General features: G+C 44.5%; 2 non-coding genes across 2 annotated transcripts; both read left to right on the top strand.

Annotated features, from left to right (window-relative positions):
• Positions 1-607: 607 nt before the first annotated feature.
• LOC148165621 (5S ribosomal RNA) lies at positions 608-727 on the top strand. The gene has a single exon (XR_015771317.1). It is a non-coding gene; the product is annotated as a 5S ribosomal RNA (ribosomal RNA).
• Positions 728-7,192: 6,465 nt separating this feature from the next.
• On the top strand, positions 7,193-7,312 carry LOC148165620 (5S ribosomal RNA). Its single transcript, XR_015771316.1, has one exon. It is a non-coding gene; the product is annotated as a 5S ribosomal RNA (ribosomal RNA).
• The last annotated feature ends 1,058 nt before the right edge of the window (positions 7,313-8,370 follow it).

Raw genomic sequence — 8,370 nt, 5'->3', positions numbered from 1 at the left:
TGTAAACGCGACCACACTTTCGACGAAAACATCTCTATGAATCGAACGACGTCGGAAAAAGAATAAATCGAGAAGAGAACAAATCATGAAACAACACACACCCACCCCGCCCGGCCCGGCCAGAGTGGTGGGAATTTCGATGAATGAACAGACAAAGAAACCAACTCTGTTATCAGTTCTAAGAAAGAAAGCAGGTAGCGGCGGCGGCGAACCTTCGACCGTACTACGGTCAGTTCATGAATTAACCCCGTCCGTTCGGAGTTTATTCATCTCCGGTCCGTGTCGGCGTTTACTTCAAGTGGGTGCTATTTCCATCTAAGCAAGCAAGTGAGTAAGTAAGTTCTCAAATTTTAAATTACGTTAATCGCAAGTGACTCGTTGAGATCGTCAAACGAACAATTTAATTTAACGCCTCATACGAGTTTTTTTTTTTCGTCATTTTGTCGCAAAAAAAAAACTAAAAAACGACTCGCAAAAAAAAATTTTTTTTTTTTCTTCTTTTAAATCTTGTACATTTTCTGACATGTGTACCATCGAAAAATGTCACATCCAAACGATCGAACAATCACAAAAAATCGTCAACGTACCATCTTGGAAAATTTTACCAGGCAACGACCATACCACGTTGAAAACTACCGGTTCTCGTCCGATCACCGAAGTCAAGCAACGTCGGGCGCGGTCAGTACTTGGATGGGTGACCGCTTGGGAACACCGCGTGCCGTTGTCTCTACTCTTTTCTTTTTTTATTAACATTTCTGATGTCAAACTTTTTTTAAATATATTTTTCACTATTTATATTTTCTCTCAGGAACTTATATAGTATGAAGACGAAAATTTTTAATTCGTTCGAGTTGAATTTGTGGTTCTGAAAAGAACCGATTTTTTTTCTTTTTTTTCCAACCAACTTCCAAGCTGCTCGAGGAGGATTTATTTTGAACTGGTGTATTTGGTGACGGCCTTGGTTCCTTCAGAAACGGCGTGCTTCGCCAATTCACCGGGCAAAAGAAGACGCACCGCCGTCTGGATCTCCCTGCTGGTTATGGTCGAACGTTTGTTGTAATGAGCGAGGCGACTGGCTTCAGCAGCTATACGTTCGAAGATGTCGTTCACGAAACTGTTCATGATAGACATAGCCTTGCTGGAGATACCGGTATCGGGATGGACCTGCTTCAACACCTTGTAAATGTAGATGGCGTAACTCTCCTTCCTCCTGCGCTTCTTTTTCTTGTCGCTCTTCGAGATGTTCTTTTGAGCTTTTCCGGCCTTCTTGGCCGCCTTACCGCTGGTCTTGGGTGGCATTCTCTTCTAGTCGTCGAGTTAAAAAAACGTTTAAAAACAGAAAACGAGACAGACACGACGTGCACGTTACGACGAGTATACTCGATCTAAAACGCCGCACACCTAAAATCCCTCTATTTATAACGAGCGAGCGACAAACAGGCGCTCCGCCTTAGTTCGTCGTTCGACCATTGCCCTAACGAGATGGCGCTGTACCGACCATATAAATTTCTAGCCTTCGCCGCGTTCGGCATTTATTTCAAGCCGTACGTTTGTCAGTGCGCTTCGTGTCAGTCGCAGTAGGTGTTTTGCTGTTTATATCGTATAACAACATGTCCGGAAGAGGAAAAGGAGGTAAAGTGAAGGGAAAGGCGAAGTCTCGTTCCAGTCGTGCCGGACTTCAGTTTCCCGTCGGCAGAATTCATCGTCTTCTGCGTAAAGGAAACTACGCCGAAAGAGTGGGTGCAGGTGCTCCCGTTTATTTGGCGGCCGTAATGGAATATCTAGCCGCCGAAGTTCTCGAATTGGCAGGAAACGCCGCCAGAGATAACAAGAAAACCCGTATCATTCCGAGACATCTTCAATTGGCTATAAGGAACGACGAGGAGTTAAACAAGCTCCTTTCCGGCGTTACCATCGCCCAAGGCGGTGTCTTGCCCAACATCCAGGCGGTGTTGTTGCCCAAGAAGACCGAAAAGAAGCCTTAAATTTAATTCTTCGCCGCCGTCATCTCGAACGAAAAACAAAAACTTTTATAAAAACCATCTTCACATCGGCCCTTCTCAGGGCCAAAAATTCAACTCGAACGAATTGATTTTTTCGCCAAAATACAACAACCTATGAGAATCATGTTAAAAAGTCTTTTAGATATTTTAAAGTTAAACCGATCAATTAATTCATTATACGAGCGTAGACTGAACGGAAGATTTTCGATTACATTCAACCAAGAAAGATGATTTTTACGACTTTTCATCGTAATTTTTAGAAAAATTCAATGCCCGACTAAAGCACGAACTCGACAACTCTATCTATAATAATTTATTGATTATCTAATTCAAGAAACATTCCGATTCGTCGTAAATTTCTTCACATTTCGCACATTAATCTGTTAAGAACATACACACACACACCGGTCGCCTATACGTGCTCTCCGTCTCGATAATTTCTTGCAGCAGCAGTCGTCAGCGGTGAGCCGTAATACTACAATCAATCGTTTTATTTGCTATGAGATTTTGTTTCAAGTCACGTCTGAGGAGAGTAACTCTACCCCATATTGGACATAACCTCAAATATACTCTTCGTGGCAAAAACGTTCTTTTAACGATGGTCATTCTAACCTAAAACTGCTGTCAAAATTGTCAAAGTCGCCGCCTGGATCACAAATTAAAATGATCACTCACTCCGTACGATTTTCATTTCGATTTGAAGACAAACACACAATTGAGCAACATATTTAATTCGTTTGATTTATTTTGTGGTTCTGAAAAGAACCGTTTTTTTTTGTTTGTTTGTTTGCTTGCCTGCGGGGGGTTTGTTGTTATTCCTCTGAGGATGCGGATACACGTCATAAAATGATAAAATTAACCGCCGAAACCGTAAAGGGTACGACCTTGACGTTTCAGGGCGTAGACGACGTCCATGGCGGTGACGGTCTTACGTTTTGCGTGTTCGGTGTAAGTTACGGCGTCACGGATGACGTTCTCGAGGAAGACCTTCAACACACCTCTGGTTTCTTCGTAGATGAGACCGGAAATACGTTTCACACCACCACGACGAGCCAATCTTCTGATCGCCGGTTTCGTTATACCTTGGATGTTATCGCGTAGAACTTTGCGATGACGTTTGGCGCCACCTTTTCCCAATCCTTTGCCACCTTTACCACGACCGGTCATCTTGATAAAATTAGGAAATTCTTCGTACAAAACGACGTAGCTTCGACCAAGTTCGTTATGGAACTAACGTCAAAATTTCATTCCGCGGGACTATTTATAAGTTACGGCAGCTCCACCTCGCGTTAAAAACGAATCCACCAATGGCGTCGCCGTATGACTCATCGAGTTTATAAAACGGCCGTTGGCGCGACGAAAATTTTCAGTTGACTTTCGAACGTTCGTACGTACGGTCGGTCGTTCGGTCGAAGCAAGCAAGCAAGCCACTACCTACGTTAATTCTTTTCATTTGATTCATCCGATATCCGAGATGGCGAGAACTAAACAGACGGCTCGTAAATCTACCGGTGGCAAGGCACCTAGAAAACAGTTGGCCACGAAGGCGGCCAGAAAAAGCGCTCCCGCCACCGGAGGTGTCAAGAAACCTCACCGTTACAGGCCCGGTACGGTCGCCCTTCGTGAGATTCGTCGTTATCAAAAGAGCACTGAACTTTTGATCCGCAAGCTGCCTTTCCAACGTCTCGTCCGAGAGATCGCCCAAGATTTCAAGACCGATCTCCGTTTCCAAAGTTCGGCCGTGATGGCACTTCAAGAAGCCAGCGAGGCTTATCTCGTCGGCCTCTTCGAAGACACCAACTTGTGCGCCATCCACGCCAAACGTGTCACCATCATGCCGAAAGACATCCAATTGGCGAGACGCATTCGTGGCGAGAGGGCTTAAATTTCCTCCATCCATCCATCCATCCATCCGATCCGACCATCTAGAATTAACAAATTCTTCATCTTCGAAGGTGTTAAAAGAAGAAAAAAAAAATCGGTTCTTTTCAGAACCACAATTATTTTCCAACGAATTGAAAATTTATCGTTCGCGCATGCAACTTTTTGAGATTGAAAAAAAAAAAAAAAAAAAAAAAAGTTAGGTTATGTGATTTATTCACAAAATTCGTACTTACATAAAACGATAAACTTTTGCTTTTTTCTTTCACATTAAATTTTCTTTTAACTGAGACTATTTGAAACATTATTATATAATAAAGTTTATCATTCTTTGTAATAACACTGTTTCGACAGTCAAATGAATAGACAAGAAAATCAAATGAAAGTATGTATCTCCTCAACAGAATGTGCATTGTCCAAGCGAATCTTTCGTTCGTTTCTTGAAAATAATTGTGGCCCTGAAAAGGGCCATTTATTTGTATCGATGGTGCCCCTACGTCGATATATACGATCGGAGCACGTTCCCGAAACCACCAGGACGTCGTCGTCGTTGAAAAAATTAAATCATCGTCGTCGACTTTTCACTTCTTTCTCTTGGGTGAAGCGGTTTTTTTCGCTTTGACGGTGACGGCTTTGGCCGTTTTCGGTTTCGGCGCTTTCGGTTTCTTGGTTGGACCGGCCTTGTTGGATTTCTTCGCTTTCGATGGCGTCTTGGGTTTGACGGGCGATCTGGAGGCGGCGCTGGCTTTCTTTTCGGGAGCGGACGCAGCCTTTCTAGCCTTCGATACGGCGACGCTCTTCTTTTCGGCGGCAGTTTTCTTAGACTTGGCCGAAGCGGCGGGGGCGGCCTTCTTACCGGCTTTTGAGGCGGATCCTTTTTCGGCGGACGTCGGCGCTGACGCGACGGAACGTTTAGCAACGCCCGTCTTCTTGGATTTCGCCGATGACGACGCGGTCGCAGCGGCAGATCTCTTTTTCGTGGCGGACGGAGCCTTAGCTGCACCGGTGACGGCAGAAGCCAACTTGAACGAACCGGAAGCTCCTTTTCCTTTGGTTTGGACCAACGAACCGGATGCGACGGCGCCCTTAAGGTACTTCTTGATGAAAGGCGCAAATTTTTCCGCGTCGACTTTGTAGTTGGCCGCGACATATTTCTTGATCGCCTGCAACGAAGAACCGCCGCGTTCCTTCAAGCCTTTGATGGCGTTGGTGACCATCTCCGAAGTGGGCGGATGAGAAGGTTTGCTTCTCGGATTTTTGGGCTTCTTCTCCTTCTTCACCGGTGAGGAGCCGGAAGTGGCACCGGCGACCGTCGAAGCTGCTTGATTTTCTACGTCGGCCATATTTTCGTCTATCGCGCGCGCGTTTTTTTCTTTTTATTATAGGTAGGCTTATTCTTCGGTGAAAGAACGAATGAACTTTACAGAACGAATTGGGCGCCAAAGTCAAAGTGTTGGCGCGTTCGAAAACGCGCGGACCGCGGACTAAACGAGAGCCTTCTCGTCGAGTTAGAAAATTCAGTGGGCCTCGAATACAGCTTTCGCGTGATGGCATCGTTCTCTTTACGCGAAGATCACCGCCTCCGGGTGCGGGAACATGAGCGATTCGGTCGGCGATGGCCTCCTGAATAACCTCAAGTTTTCCCGGACGACCAGCCGACCTCCAAAAGCGAACAAGGACCGATCGAACGTCGACTCGAACAAAGACCCTCCGAAACAAGGAGATGACATCCAAGTTCGACGCCGACGTTACGCGTTTTCCACGAATAACAGGAAAGTTCCGCTTTCGACCAGACAAACTTGGAAGCATCCTCTACAAGTTTCACGAACGAATCGGTCGAAAAGTACGTGCGATCTTTTCGAAAATCGCCTCGCAAAGAGACGCAGCACGGATCGGAGCGACGACCGACGAACCTGCAGAGTGTAGGAAAAAAATTCACAAACGGTCGAAGATGACGTCCGAGAAGGTCGAATTTTTTCAAGAACGAAGATAAAACCTTCGCCTTTCGTAGGAGTTGATTTTTGAAAACGATCTTGACGAACAGGTCGGAAAAAAAACGATGTCAATTTCGGACTCGACCATGAGAAACGAATTTGTACGACGAACGGACTTTTCGAACGACTTTTTTCGCAAAATCGACATTTTTTCCTCAAAAATTACCTCACACGACGAAATCCCATCATCGAAACATCACCGAAAACAGTTTTGACGTCGAAATTCTCGTCAATTTTACGAAAATAAAGGGAAAATCAGACGGACCACCGTCGAACATCCAGCGACGGGAACGGACGAGTTTTTTAATTTTTCTTGCCAATTCATTGCGAAAGAAGCAATTTTTCTCGACGAAACCATTTTATAATCATAAAAAAAACTCCCCAAACACCACAAACCAACAAAAATACGGAAATCTTGCATTGTTTGCATTTTTCAGACACTCTAAATAAAACTACGTCGATGTCGGCGGATTTTCAGTCGGTCGTCGGTCGACAGAAATCCAACGAAATTTTCATTTGTTCTTCTCAAAAACGAAAAACAAACAAATCAACAAAACATTCCCTACTATTAGTCGACATTTCGAGCAGAAACTACGAACGTCGAAAGATTTAAAAAATGAAATATGTAGGTGTGCGTGCGTGCGTACTTACTTGAAACTTTTTTCTTGTTTCATCGTCGCACTGGAACAAATTAAATTTTAATGCAATGTAAACGCGACCACACTTTCGACGAAAACATCTCTATGAATCGAACGACGTCGGAAAAAGAATAAATCGAGAAGAGAACAAATCATGAAACAACACACACCCACCCCGCCCGGCCCGGCCAGAGTGGTGGGAATTTCGATGAATGAACAGACAAAGAAACCAACTCTGTTATCAGTTCTAAGAAAGAAAGCAGGTAGCGGCGGCGGCGAACCTTCGACCGTACTACGGTCAGTTCATGAATTAACCCCGTCCGTTCGGAGTTTATTCATCTCCGGTCCGTGTCGGCGTTTACTTCAAGTGGGTGCTATTTCCATCTAAGCAAGCAAGTGAGTAAGTAAGTTCTCAAATTTTAAATTACGTTAATCGCAAGTGACTCGTTGAGATCGTCAAACGAACAATTTAATTTAACGCCTCATACGAGTTTTTTTTTTTCGTCATTTTGTCGCAAAAAAAAAACTAAAAAACGACTCGCAAAAAAAAATTTTTTTTTTTTCTTCTTTTAAATCTTGTACATTTTCTGACATGTGTACCATCGAAAAATGTCACATCCAAACGATCGAACAATCACAAAAAATCGTCAACGTACCATCTTGGAAAATTTTACCAGGCAACGACCATACCACGTTGAAAACTACCGGTTCTCGTCCGATCACCGAAGTCAAGCAACGTCGGGCGCGGTCAGTACTTGGATGGGTGACCGCTTGGGAACACCGCGTGCCGTTGTCTCTACTCTTTTCTTTTTTTATTAACATTTCTGATGTCAAACTTTTTTTAAATATATTTTTCACTATTTATATTTTCTCTCAGGAACTTATATAGTATGAAGACGAAAATTTTTAATTCGTTCGAGTTGAATTTGTGGTTCTGAAAAGAACCGATTTTTTTTCTTTTTTTTCCAACCAACTTCCAAGCTGCTCGAGGAGGATTTATTTTGAACTGGTGTATTTGGTGACGGCCTTGGTTCCTTCAGAAACGGCGTGCTTCGCCAATTCACCGGGCAAAAGAAGACGCACCGCCGTCTGGATCTCCCTGCTGGTTATGGTCGAACGTTTGTTGTAATGAGCGAGGCGACTGGCTTCAGCAGCTATACGTTCGAAGATGTCGTTCACGAAACTGTTCATGATAGACATAGCCTTGCTGGAGATACCGGTATCGGGATGGACCTGCTTCAACACCTTGTAAATGTAGATGGCGTAACTCTCCTTCCTCCTGCGCTTCTTTTTCTTGTCGCTCTTCGAGATGTTCTTTTGAGCTTTTCCGGCCTTCTTGGCCGCCTTACCGCTGGTCTTGGGTGGCATTCTCTTCTAGTCGTCGAGTTAAAAAAACGTTTAAAAACAGAAAACGAGACAGACACGACGTGCACGTTACGACGAGTATACTCGATCTAAAACGCCGCACACCTAAAATCCCTCTATTTATAACGAGCGAGCGACAAACAGGCGCTCCGCCTTAGTTCGTCGTTCGACCATTGCCCTAACGAGATGGCGCTGTACCGACCATATAAATTTCTAGCCTTCGCCGCGTTCGGCATTTATTTCAAGCCGTACGTTTGTCAGTGCGCTTCGTGTCAGTCGCAGTAGGTGTTTTGCTGTTTATATCGTATAACAACATGTCCGGAAGAGGAAAAGGAGGTAAAGTGAAGGGAAAGGCGAAGTCTCGTTCCAGTCGTGCCGGACTTCAGTTTCCCGTCGGCAGAATTCATCGTCTTCTGCGTAAAGGAAACTACGCCGAAAGAGTGGGTGCAGGTGCTCCCGTTTATTTGGCGGCCGTAATGGAATATCTAG

The sequence above is a fragment of the Gnatocerus cornutus genome, unplaced genomic scaffold (genome assembly GCF_029298725.1).
Source record: "Gnatocerus cornutus isolate USDA-ARS CGAHR unplaced genomic scaffold, icGnaCorn1.1 ctg00000267.1, whole genome shotgun sequence".
In the NCBI taxonomy this organism is placed as follows: domain Eukaryota; kingdom Metazoa; phylum Arthropoda; class Insecta; order Coleoptera; family Tenebrionidae; genus Gnatocerus; species Gnatocerus cornutus.
Note: the sequence above shows the minus strand (reverse complement) of the source record. Positions and strands in the feature narration are given on the sequence as shown.